The sequence below is a fragment of the Onychostoma macrolepis genome, chromosome 15 (genome assembly GCF_012432095.1).
Source record: "Onychostoma macrolepis isolate SWU-2019 chromosome 15, ASM1243209v1, whole genome shotgun sequence".
NCBI classification, from domain to species: domain Eukaryota; kingdom Metazoa; phylum Chordata; class Actinopteri; order Cypriniformes; family Cyprinidae; genus Onychostoma; species Onychostoma macrolepis.
Genome location: NC_081169.1, coordinates 4165927 through 4180533, shown reverse-complemented (window position 1 = coordinate 4180533; position 14607 = coordinate 4165927).

Genomic DNA, 14607 nt, shown 5'->3' with positions numbered 1-14607 from the left:
GTTTTTGCTTAAGCTTGTGAGAAACTGAGCAACTGTTATTTAATAACGCTCATCAAATCCCTCTATCTGAGTCTGTAATCACACTTGACTTGCACTCATGGATTCTTTTCTACTCATTTATGTTATTGACAACTGACACTGAATAAATAGAATCAAATAGAATAACACCATTAAATGCAAGCATTTTTTAGTCTGTCCTTCAGGTTGAAGAGGTATTGTCAGTCAGCCGTGGAAGTATTTGTGCATAGCAAGTCTTTACTATTCAGAGGTCCATAGGTGAATAGTTTCAGCGAGCATCTTGTAGTTCAAAGCAGCTGAAATATTCTCAGTGAGAGAGTTTTGCAAAGGCTGAATGAATGGCGTTTAGAGTTATTTTACTGGTGGTTTACTCTAGTGGAGATATGTAGTTTATCTTCATATGTTCAGTGAGCTACCGTAAAGCACATCTCCTGAAAGTTTCTGATTTCTGATTAATGCGAGTTTGATGCTTGCTTACTTGTACAAAAATATGTTTATTGTGGCCGCAAATTAAGTCTTTATTCCCTCGTTTTAATTTAACTGTGGCCACAAATTAAGAATTTGTTCCCAAAACTTGTTAATTTGTACCCTTGTTTTATTAAATCAGGCCACATTAGTAATAAGCGATATAAGCAGTTGCATAAGGCCCTGTAGCCAGCAGGGCGTTCAGACCGTAATATGTGGTTTGCTTGTGTCAGTCGTGTGCATTAATGTTTGAAATTAAAGAGGTGGCTCTATCAATCCAGTGCAGAGAAGAGGAAAAATAGGAAACAAATTGAGCAAGATAATGGTAAGTGATGATTTTCTAAAAGGTGTTGTTGAAATGGTCGATTTAATCAATTTAATTTGGCATTCGCAAGCGCTTTGAGAACGCAGTGCTAATGCAACAATAGTGTTGGTGTGGTACAAGGTGTTATTGTGGGCACTTCAAAATATGTGAATAAGTCCAGATTCCTTTAGTGTGCATATTAGCTTCTTTTTCATCAACAATTTAAATTTTACAACAATGTCCCCCGGTTTCACAGACAAGGCTTAAGCCTAGTCCCAGACTAAAGTGTAAATCTGAGCTGTTTCAACTGAAAGAAACTTGTACTGACTGACCTTAAAATAGATCAGTGCCATTGTTTTGTCTCAAGATGCACACCAATTATGTGTTTTCTAAGGCATGTTAATAAAAATTACTTAAATATCCTAATTGAACTATCCTTAACTAATCCTAGCTTAGTCTAAGCCCCGTTTGTGAAATTGGGTCTGTGTGTTTGCTGCATAAAAGTTCGGCCTGATTTTCACATTGATCTAAACAAAACCAGCAGACAGGCTGAATAACAAAAGCTAATTCACTCTCTGACAGTAGGTGGCACTTATGTAACAGCAGTCTGGACTAAAACATGCCAGCCCGGGTTATTATTATTATTATTATTAAAAAGTTAAAAGTGAAGTATGCCATTTTTTGTGCATTTTCAATTTAAAAAATTCAGTCTCCAAACACTCCTGCACCTTCTGTCTTATCCCATCTACTATTGTCCATACTAGCATCCAAAACACGACATATGTTGGTTACCAGCTGTTTTTTTGTTGTTATTGTTTTTTTTTTCAACAGGGACAACACTGGCCAAGTCTTCCCAAAATAGACATCGCTTAGTGGATCAATATGGTAAGAAGATAGTGGCAAGACTGTCACAAAATGTGTGGCATGAACAAATGTGTCCTGAAGGTTCCTCCTTGGCCAGTTCATCAGCCAACCCTGACCAGATGACACAAGCTCTTCACACAGAGTCACATCAGGGTCTTGAGGAAATGAAGCCACTTGACCTTGTTTACTCCCTGGTCCTCTTAGGATCTCTGACGTCATGCAATCGTCAATCATTTCTCATTACATCCTTTCTCCAACCTTGGCTGTTTTACCTTTTATTTAGCATGACCTTGTATTTAAAGTCAACTGTCCATAAATCAGTAACATGATTTATGCGTATTTATTTTGTCCAGATCATTGGAATCAGCAAAGGTAATAACAGTAAAGCTAAATCTGCAATTAACTCTTAACTGTCAGTATTCACAGTAATCTGTGGCTTGATCTCTCTTCACATTTGCAGTGGCAGCAGGAATCTTTCATTCTGAATTCTTCCCTTAACAGTCATTAAAAAACGTTAGTTACGTTAAGTATTATCCACCCTTCTAGTCAGTGACGTACTGCCTAAACACTCGAAAATGACTCTGCAAACTTTCTACCAGTAAAACCACAAAAGTGCAGTCACATTTTCCATTGTCAGGCAAATTTTCACAGGCGAATTCCAGTCATTTCAGTAGGAATTTACACAATCTGTTATTTAATTTGATGGTGAAAGATGTCCCATTACAAATGTTGTACATCAGTTAAATACACAAGCTTAAAATAGTGGATTTACCTTTTAGATAAAGCACTGCCAGCTGCTGTTTTCACTCTGCCTTGTTACACGTTACTTGTAATTACTATAGTAATAATAATTATAATTAGTGTGCATAATTATATGTAACGATCCCTAAACCAAAGCCTCATCCTAACCCTAACTATATGTGACCCTGGAGCACAAAACCAGTCATAAGTCGCTGGGGTATATTTGTAGCAATAGCCAACAATACATTGTATGTGTCAAAATTATTGATTTTTCTTTTATCCCAAAAATCATTAGGATATTAAGTAAAGATCATGTTCCATAGATATATTTTGTAAATTTCCTACCGTAAATATATCAAACTTAAGGTCCCACTTTATATTATGTGGCCTTAACTACTATGTACTTACATTTAAATTAATAATTTGGTACAATGCACTTATTGAGTACATACATGTTTTTACATTGTACTTATATTTTTTAAAATACCTATATGTAAATACATCTGTAATTAATTTCTGTAATTACATTTATAATTACACTGTTGACCCACCTTAACCCACCCTTAAACCTACTGAAAGATTATTTGTTTTTAATTAACTTTAGTCAAATGTATTTGAATCAACTGTAGCCAGCTGTATGAACTGTTCTAAAGTGTGAACCAAATAGCCCATATAACTAGCCTAAAAGTGTGAACCAAATGGCCCATCCTGTCAGGACATCATAAGGTTACACTATCATTGGCTCTCCATGGGGTGTTATTGTGTTGTTTGTAGCACATTTGTTACCAGGTATAAAGGTCTGGTCTCATAGACAGTACCTTGGGTTAAGATTGTTTGAAGGATGACATGCTAACATCACTGCTGAAGAACTGCTACACTGCTACCTTCAATAAATTCTTCTCCCCACAAGAACTTTGGTCAAGCTTACTTATTTTATGTATTAGAGAAATCTAGTACATTGGCGAGCCACCCAAACTACTGCTCAACCAAATACAGCAAAATCTAACACTACCCATACCACCAAACCTGTCTCTAACCTTACCCATATCCCACCTTTTGATGTAAGTACATAGTAGTTAAATCCACCTAATATAATTTTTGATTAGTAATATGCATTGCTAAGAACTTCATTTGGAGAATTTTAAAGGTGATTTTCTCAATATTGTGATTTTTTTGCACCCTCAGATTCCAGATTTTCAAATAGTTGTATCTCAGCCAAATATTGTACTATCCTAACAAACCATACATCAGTGGACAGCTATTTATTTTAGCTTTCAGATGATGTATAACTCTAAATGTAAAAAAAAATTATGACTTATGACTGGTTTTGTGGTCCAGGGTTACATATAGTAAGTACAATTAATATTACTCAGTACTTAAATGTATAATGACAGTGTAAACTAAAAGTAGTTCCAAGTTAATCCACATCCCACTCAATCCTTATGAGAACCACTGCAGTGAATGAATCAGTGTTTTTGAATGAATCCATTGAACAAATGATTCGGAACTCATAAAGACTTCTTCCATTCTCGAATAAATTAGTTTGAATAAAAAGTTTGATTCAATGATTCAATGACTCACTCATAAAGACGTGTCTCTTATCGACCACCTACTGACTTTTAAAAAATGTATTTTAACAAAAAGTCAGTAATTTAACATCTGCAAAAAATTTAACTTTTTACAACTTATTTTGAAAGAAAAATTAAAACTTGACCTCTCACACGTAAGGCAAGGAATACTCCTTTGAACCACCAACTCAAGGGCTGAGCCCTCTAAAACTGAAATCCTAGAATGACTCCAGCCTCGAACACAGCATTCGACACGACGGTAATGTGTCAGAGTTGTCAAACATGTCGGATGGATTTGGCAGCTTGCAGCTCTCTGCAGATCAATAAACGCTAGCAGCTGTGAGCCCCACCATTGAGAGTTACATCTCGCATCCATTTGAAAGCTGACAGACAGAATGCATCCTGCTATCTCATCTCAACCAGCTCTCTTCTTTAGTTCTCCTGTTCTTATCACCCATTATTATCAACCCTTTCCACCCTTTTTACGCTCTCTCTATTGTTTTTTGGATGGCTTCCATTTCCCCTTCTAACTTCTTTTGCCTGTTCTGTTTATTGCCTGTCTTTTCACCAGGATCTCATCATCTTCTCCATCTGAGTCAATTTTTCTCTTTCAAAAGGTTTAACGGTTTCGCTTGCTTGAACTGACTTGCCCTGGCTTCCATAAAACATTCAGGCCATTGTCAGTATATCCACAGTTCATGCTGGCCTTGTTAAGGCGCTTAGAGAGTAAAGAGATTTGCTGAACAGCATTATTGTTTGCTCTGCATGTGTTATTATCTGTTTCTGTGACTGGGTGCTGAGAAATGCTTGCATCAAACATTCAGCAGTAATAAGCGGTTAACGCAGTCATGTAGCAGCAGTCATGAGGGAAGAACCAGGCCAGGTAATCTCATTTCCTGTTCCTGTACATCTGTCCCAATCCCATTATGATTTAGCAGTTGTAAGGAAAGAACTGGCGCTAGACCCAAATCATGACATGTCAACTAGCTTTTATTTATTGTGGTTCTCACACTGTAAAGAGTGAAAATATTCAGTTGGAAACATAAGGAGTTATTGCTACTAGATCTGAGCTTTCATGCTTTCCTTGATGTAGTTAATATTTTTTACTTTTGAGTAGGGATGCATCGTATCAAGTAGGGATCGGTATTGGCCGATAAAAGCAATTATCTAAATTATCGGCCATCGGCCAATTGATTAAAAACAGGTCTGCAGTTTTTCCATTCACCAAACATAATTTTTAGCATATAAAAATTAGCTCTTAAGTGCTCTTAAAAGTGACGCTAAAATAAACCCTTTCTTTGGTGTTCATGTTCAGATTCATCATTTGGAATGAAATAACTCAGATTGATGAATCTGAACACGAACGCCAAAGAAAGGGTATATTTTTTAATAGAATTTATAATAGAATTTTAGATTAACATAGCAGTCATTTATTATATTGAACAACAACATTAGCTCGTTCCATGCATCATACTTCATTACACCATTTCTACATCATTGCACATGCACAAAGCTTTCCAGTTTCGATTTTCAGTCTGATCAAGTTTTTACATATGCTGTCAAAGGAATAAAAAATAAAAAATAAAAAAAATGTTTATCCCTTTACCTGAAAAAATAAGCACCCTAACTTAAATTTAAGTTATTTTAGTCACTTTTAAATCAAATCCTTTTTAACTTATGCATACAAACCCAAGTCAGATATGGCAATGTGTCAATAACATTAAACCGCATTGGTTTTTAAAATCACGTGATTTGACATAATGATGCAAGTGCCAAAATGTTGAAGAATGAGATTTTCATGTTCTCAAGGAGTTAAGGGCCTGGTTTGATAATCACTGTTACACAGTGACCGCTGGTGAAATAAACAGCCAAAAAATGCATTGACCAGCAGTGTCACTATTCTGGAGCTTGGCAATCAGTAGATCAGCTGAGTTCAGTCTGTACAAGAACAGAACAAAACCTATCAGAACATTATTCTAATCCTCCACCTGAATGAAGGTTATCTTGTTCATAATCTGCTGAAGGCAAGATTATGTTTTTGAATGAGTTTGGATTAATTGAATTGAACCTGTTTTGTATTATTATCTAAAAGGTAGACCGGGGGTTTTAAACTCATTTTCGCTGGAAAATGTCACCTTATGACTTAGATACAAATTTTAAATTCACTTTTTACACCTAATATTTTCCCTTGTACATGTCCATGTCATTATTTTCTGAGCGACACATGCAAACTTGGGCTGTGGGCTGTACCTTTGAGACCCCCTGATCTAAAGGGAGATGTGTGCATTTACTATTTATTATATTGAGATAAGCTGGCAGTAGCTCAAGCTTTTGAAATAATCTGTTTTAGCTCAACACAAATACACAAATCTTTGCCTTTATCTTGAGCTTGAGGACAGTCCTGCATTGTCATTAGTGGTGCACTGCCATGATGTGCCTTTTTTAGAAACCTATACTCACTGGCTTTTCTCTTCCTTTCAAAAGAAAATGATTAAGGTATGCTGGAGCTCCGAGGTAAACAGCGGGTATTCAGCAAAGGGCTAATGCACATTAATCTCCTGGCTGAATGCAGACAAAAGAAAAATTCATAAAGTAGAATTAATCTAACCCAAAGGCTAAAAGAACGTCAAATTTTTGCCAATTAAATTTTGAAGGAAACCGTTGGGAACAGCCCTGTTCCTCACGACCTTACTTAATTCGCCAACATGCACTTGGAGTAAAATAAAGCTTTTGTCTTTGAGACTGATAACCTTCTGCTTTTATTTGGAGTGCTGTAATGTGCTTATCTTCTAAAGGACACTCAAGAGCACAAGTCCTGGACGTTCTTCTTTTGACGGAGTAAAGCAAGAAAGACCTGTGCTGCAGGCAATGCACTGGCCCAAATTTGTTATGTCCTAAAAACAAGTATTTAGGTTAGAGTGATCAGAGTAGAAGAATCTCACAATGCCTTGCTGTATTCTTTATTTATAGTTTATTCGCATTACAAAAGAGTGAATTCAGTGCAATAAACACTTTTGTGTGGGGTATTTTACCAAGAATATTAGGTAAGGCAAGGTGATAATAAGCCAAAAAAAAAAAAAAAAGAAAAGAAAAGATAAGATACTAAAAGATGACAAAGGTAATTTATTGTACAGTTTAATGATTTAAAATAATAATAATAAATTATGGGTAACGCTTTAGTTTGTGGACCAATTCTCACTATTAACTAACTAATAATTATGACTTTTGCCTTAATTAACTTATAATTTGCTGCTTATTAATAGGTAGTTAAGTTTAGGGATGGGGTTGGATTAAGGGAATTAAAATATGTGAATTTGTGAAACATTTTGTTGACTTATATGTTCTATGTGAGGCCCAAACATGTCTCTTAATACAGATCTTAGACAACAATTCACAAACCCCCAGTTTTAATTGATTTTTGTCCCAAAAAAGCAACAGTTTTCACTAATGCTGTAGAGTGCAACAGCCAGATTCCAAAAGTAAAGTAAACTTCCATTAAGATCCGTGTAGCACCCACCCATTCCCATGATGCACTGCAAACAATGTAATAGAGTTACGCTGCGTCCCAGTTTGCCTTCTTATACTATGCCCTAAAAGTATTTACTCTTTTGGTGAAGAAAAAGTATTTGAGCAGAAGAGTAGGTAAGCTTTGGGACATACAGCTATGCCACATTGTTATTTGAGTAGCCGGCCTGTCAATCATCCTGCCATAGTTAACATCCTCATACACACTCAACATTTGATTTCATTACATTTACACTACTCAAACAATTCTTCTTATCGTATTGGATAGAAAATAACATTGTTCTTCCAGTCATTGGTCTTTCATGCCAAACGTATCTGTTTTGCTATTGTGTTGTTCATGTGTCTATAAAAGTTTGCAATGTTGTTGTTGCAGGTGAAATATGACAGAGATTACATAAAATAAATATTAATTATTAGGTTAGAATGATGATTAATAACTTAACTCCTTACAGGGTGTCTCTGCTTAACCAATACACAAACATCAGCTCTGTTTGTAGTTCGTTTTACCCGTGTGTTTAGTTCCAAACCGAACCTTCCTCCAAAGCGCATTGGGTTGTGGACAATATTAGCCGTTAAAGTGTGCATATCCACACTTCTAAAACTGCATATTTTGAAATAAGTGTAAAAATGGTTTCTATATATAAAATCAATATATTTAAATAAATAGTCTTGTATTTATTCATTGTTTTTAATTTGTGTAATTTGTAATGCTTCATGGGATTATACCTCTTTCCCTCATTAAAGCTATTAGGTACACAAAAATATTTGGTGACCTTTGTCTTTTTGTCCAATTTTTAAATACTTTTTTTTTTTTAAGTTTGTAATGTTGTGGTTCACCTAGTAGCTGGTTAGTTTGGTTTGGCTTTAATGGGAAAAATAGTTCTGGGAACCAATTGGGAACATACCGTTGAACTCTATTGTAGAAATGCATTATTAGTTACTCAGCACTAAATTATATCTATGGGAAAGAGTTTAGTAACAGATGGCACTCCAAGAAAAAGTGAGTATTCAGGAGGTCATGTGATCTCAACATGGCTGTCCCCATGAAGTGACTCTCATCTTATTATGCCTTTTTAAATAGAGTTATAATTACCACTGAGTATTTTATGTATAAATACAGTTATATGATTTGTTATTTTTGATAAGATGCATGGATGATTTTCATGTTTGGGTGTTGATGGTGGTTTTACATGAATGATTTCTGTCAAACCTGCAAAATTGTGTGCCCTGTGATTTGTGAATTTGTGTTGACACTCACCCCATTGCAAACAATGAAGGAACCCCAAAACAATGAAGGGAAAAGCATAGTCAAGGTGATACACACTGAAAGTAGAGGTTCATAAAACATACTTATCGCTGGTCTCTTCTTGGTCTTACTGATGAAATACATAATGAAAGAGAGAATTCTAAGCACTTCATTCCATTTCATTTCATAATGCAGCCTCCTCTGCTTTATCTGGGGACCGGTGATTGCTGTGAGCATGTTCTTGAGTTCCAGCTGTCACCTGAGAGTTTAGATGAATTTGGATAAATAAAAAATGATACATGGTCGCCCACATAGGTTATAGCTGCAATTGCATTATTTGTTCCACACTATACTTCAAGGTTTCTCACAAAGACAGCCAATATGCATACGCTTGCAGTCTGTAACTCTAGTATGAGACAAAATCATGAGCTTATCTAGTGCGTACCATGCAAATATTACTGCATTAATGGAATGAAAGTGCTTTCTGTTGAGCTCTTTGAAAGTCTTTTATTGCAGGATAAGTGCAGCTGGTTGTTGGTTATACTAGTAAAATGTGTTCTGTTCAAAAATGTAAAAACATGTGAACATCTATCATGTTTTCATTCCTTTCTGACAGGTTAATGCATGACTTTGGGCCTCCAATTCTCCTGAACACATATTTAATGCCAGTTGGCAAAGCCTTGAACTTTTGCTGCTCTAACATTAGCAGGTCAAGGAGTATTAGATCAGTCCACTGCACTCGCCAAGCAAAGTGTGAGACTGTGCATAATTCCTACAGAGGGGGGCCGAGGAGGGCATTGATTTTCATGCTTTTGAAAGATTAGTCTGGTAGTCTTGTAAAGGCACTTTAAAAATATATTGCAGTTTCCTGGCACTGGGGTTCAGACGAGAAATAAAATGACAGCGGATTGCGATGGGAAATGGTGTGTAATAGTCCTATGAATAGCAAAGCATTAGCCGACTGTGACTAAAATATTTAATGCAAAGAAATATGCGATCAGCTATGTGATATTTATTTTGTAAGGGTGCAGAGAAACATGACAAACAGGTCAGTGGTTTAAAAAAAAAAAGTGATTGCAAATAATAAATATAAAATCAGGGTAAAATTTATTTCAAGTGCCACACAGCAGTAAATTGCTCTTTAAACCACAAGTTCAGAATTATATAATGTGTTGGTTGAAGTCCCAAAACTTCTAGCCATGTAATTTGACAGCAAAGCTGTGGAGCTGTAAGAAATCACAACAGGCCTGTTATAAAAGCCTATTTTCAGAATAAACTCTACTGGTTGTCTTGCATCATGCTTCTATCTCAGAGTAAAAAAAGTAAAATGGTAATAAAGTTCAAAATAAGAAATGAAGTTACATTGATATTAAAGTCACATTAGTACACAAAACTGAGCAGTAACTAATTGCATGTAATCTGGATTACGAAATCAGATTACAACAATCAAGTATTCGCAATTGGAGTATATTACAATTTATTATGGTCATAATCAGATTACAGTTCATTTTTGTGGATTACATGATTACATATTATTCACACAATTGCAGTAAATCATTCATCATTCATTAATTCTCCTTAATTCTCCTTCTTCTTTGATATTTTCTGTTCTAAAAATCCTGCTGTGTCTCATACCATTTAGCTTTGACTATATTCACAATATAGAATGACCATGTAAATGTCATGTAAATAAATTTGTGATCCATGCTTCTAAATTTGGGTGAAAAAAGCACCTCTCAAGCAATTATACCATGCATAAAACAAATAATGCAAGTTATAAAACACTGGTGATGTAAATCTGTGAAACACTGTGTGATCCTCATATCCAGTGACCTTCGGTAACTTTGGGCGTGTAATGTCATTGCTGTTTTCATGTGTGTTAAATGTTTGTTCATGTAATGCAAGGATTCCCAAAGGTTTTTGTCAGCCAAATCCTTTTGACATGAAATATTTACTTGAAATATCCACAAGGAAGTGAATATTTAAATAATTTAGCAACACATTTCACATGTTCACAGTTCTCTGCTGTCAGTAAATGGTCACAATATGGTCACATAACAAATCAAATATCTTAGTTTAAGTGTTTAAGGGTTTAAATAATTTTACATTTTTATGATTTGCTTGATTAGCTTTTTATCAACTCACAAACCCACTGCAGTTTTTACATTAAACCCAGTTTGGAAAACACTGGTGTAATCTTTAATGCATTGTATGATGTTGATATCAAAAAATGGAATATATTTTCTTTCTCTTAGCTTTTTATTTTATATCAATATGGTATGTTTAATGGTAAGTTTAAAACAAGTTACATAAAAAAGTAATCTAAAAGTAATCCATAAAGGAGTCTAAATACATTACCTAAAATGAGTAACCTAGATTATTAGTAATCAGTAATGGACTACCATTTGTAAGTAATTTACCCCACTCTGTTGGTAGATATAAACTCACAATTGTGAGATATTAAGTTGCAAATTATGAGAAACAAAGGCACTTTAAGAGATTTAGTCACAATTTTAGGACACAAGAAGCTTCCAAAATTGCATAATGTCTACTACTACACTTACTTTGTAACCATTTTACTTTGTGTAAAAAAATGCATTCCACATATTATAACTGAAATCCACACATTGCATCCGTCGCGTTGTCATGTAATTTATGGTGTCATTTGCCTTGCTTTACTGCCATCCGTGTCTCCTCTCCTGTGGCCTTATTTGATAGTTCCAATTTAGCACACTGTATATCAGTTTAGTATACTAAAAGTACAATTGCAGTGTATTTTTATTAAGTACATACATTTATTTGTAGTATACTTAGTATAAAATAAGTGTATTTCAAATACATTTTGTATATTTATTTTTCACCAGGGTTCAGCCATACTACTTATTAAATGTTCTGTGTTTAGAATATTCAGATAGAGGGGAAATCGCAATAACAAGAAGTCACAAGCTCCGATAAATAAACTTGCAAGTGCAAGTTATGAGAACAGGAGTCGCATTTATGAGAAAAAAAAAAAGTTGCAATTACGAGATGCAAAGGCATGTTGTGAGATAAAAATTGCAATTACACAAAACAAATATTTAAAGTCACAATGTTTGACAAAGCTATAAACTGTATTGCGCAGCTATGAAAGCTGTGTGCTGGAGAGATTGTTTTCCGTGACTGATAAAAACATTAAAAATAAAAAATTCCAGCACTGCATCGCCTGCCAATCATTATAACACACATGAATGAAATGAAGACTCCTGCTCAATAAAAGGAGATGCTTCTTCTGTATTAGATAAATCCCTGCTGTGAGCTATTTCATAAGGTGATAGGGACAAAATTGGCCATGGCAAAAAAAAAAATACAAATGAAATAATATAATGGGGACATGACATACCGTAAATGACGCTTATCGTGTTTGTGGGCTCTGCGTGAAAGATCCTGTGGCTAACTGTAGAAACCCAGCCGCATTCTTCATGGTAGTGTAATAAACTTCCCTCCATGCCATTTATGAACCACCATGGGGAAAATCCCACCAGTGCACTGGTTAAGTGAGGCGTCACACAGCGACTCTTCCGAGCTGCTGGAACTGAGGTCTCTTACATATGCTTTCTCTTCCTGGTATATGCTGTAGCCTCTATACTCAGGTACATTAGAGGTTTAGAGGTCTCTTGTTAAGTGCAAGGCATAGATGCTCTCAAAGTGCTTTGATATCATCAGCACATGATGAAGTACTTCCAGCTGTGGTACAAGCAGAAATGCTTATGTGAACTACTAACACAACAGAATAGAAAGTAATATATTTTGTACAAAAAGCTTTTCTTAGAATTTGGAGAGCTAGATGGATGGAGATGTGATATATTTAAAGTTTGAAAATGTTTTAGAACTTTCTGCTCATTTTGTCTTCCCTATAAAGTTAATACATTTTATACAGTTCTGGTCCTTGAGTCTGACTTGAAGAAAGGCTTTCCAACAGTGCTGATAAAGGACCCCGGCAGAAAACTTATCACTGTTTATAAAACAGTTAGTTCCAGTCCTTGATTCTCATTGGTTGAAAACAGCTATGTTTTATTCACAATACAATGTTGCACCTAATGCTTCTGTCTATCACTGCACAACATACTTAGCAACCAGCCTTAAAAACTGTCAAAACCGGAACCCTACATCAAAACAGTTTTGGTTTATAATATTTGTATTGTGTGGTGTCCGTTTCATAAAAGCAATAAGATACTCAACGCATTATATATTGTGAATAAGTCAAGGCCTCTTTAACTTATTTTTTTATTTGTATCACACCAATTGTCTGTGTTGTCAGCAGGTTACTTCATTATACCAGCAGGTGGCAGCACATGACTGACTTTTGAGTGAGTCATTGAATTATTCATTCAGCCAATTCATTCAAAAACCCAGATTCAATCAGGAACTAAACAAGTGACTGTTTTTGGCCTTGTCTTGTTGTAGTCTTGCAGACTTTAGGGTATCCCATTGTGATTACAGGTTTCAGAAGGGCACGTCCTCATCCATTATGTGCCCTAAATCCTCAGTTCTACCAAGCCTGCACTGAGGCGACTCCAGGGCTTAATTTGTGCCGGAATAAGCCTGATCCAGATCCAGCAGCTCCGAAATCTGATCCGCCACCTCATTTGGTGGATCCCCCTCCTCACACACCAATGAAAGGCGTTCGTGCCAAGGTTATTATAGTTTAGCATTTTTTAATTTGTTGTCATTTTAAATTCTCTTTCATTTTTTATTAGTTTAATTAATAATTTTTGTTCATTTTAGTTTAGTTTTTATTTTGTGAACACATTTCTATTTTGTTTTTATATAGTTTAGTTTCTGTTTTAATTGTAGTTTTGGAAATTAAAGTTTAGCAGAATTAACTGAACACTTCCGGAGCGCAGACCAAAGAATGTAATGATTAGCCTATGAAAACAATTATTCATTTTTGATAATCGTTATTTTATTCCAGTTAGGTTTTCAATAACTGTTGTTAGTTTAGTTTTCATTTTAGTTTTTCATTAATTTTTTTTTTACTTGTTTTCTTTCTTTTTTCTTTTTCTTTGCCTAATTGCCATTATTTTTCTTCTAATACATTCTTAATACAACATATTTCACTGTTTAAACATGTATACCATATTGGTTTCACTTTATTTTGATGGTCCCTTTAACACATTCTATTGACTATAAGTAATGTTGCAACTACATTTCTACTAACTCTCATTAGAGTGTTAGTAGTGTATTAGTTGACTGGTAGGGTTAGGGTTAGATTAAGTTGACACGTTCTTGCAAAGTTACTTCTAGTCAGTAGAATATCTATTGGGAGACCAACACAATAAGGAGTTGGTAGATATGAAGCAGACAGTCTACTAATACTCTTATGAGAGTTTGTTGACATGTAGTTGCAACATTACTTAGTGTCAACAGAATGTTCAAAAGGGAACAAAAATAAAGTGTTACCACAATATTTCTTACATGTAAACTCATTTACCAAGAATTTTAGAAGTAAAAAACATTTAATTGTGGCGAAAAGACGTTTAGGTGACTTACATTGCATCTCTTTAGTTTGCTTTAAATAAATGCTTTTAACAAAGAAACAGTTTTATAGATTATAGGTTTGTCTAGGTTTTATTTATTTTACCAAAGAAATGCAAGTTGGCAGGACTGAGAACTACTCTCACCTGAAGAAGATGCAAAATATCCGTGCTCATTACAACTGCTGCTGGGTTGTTGTGACTGCCCTGTCCCAGGAACTGGGTTACACAAAAACTACCCAAACACTAAAAAATTTTTTAGGTTGAAATAAAATAACCATAATTTTTAGAGTACATGTGCACACTATAAAAGCAACTGATGCAAGCTGGTAACCACTTAAGTTGGTCCACCAATGTGCTTGC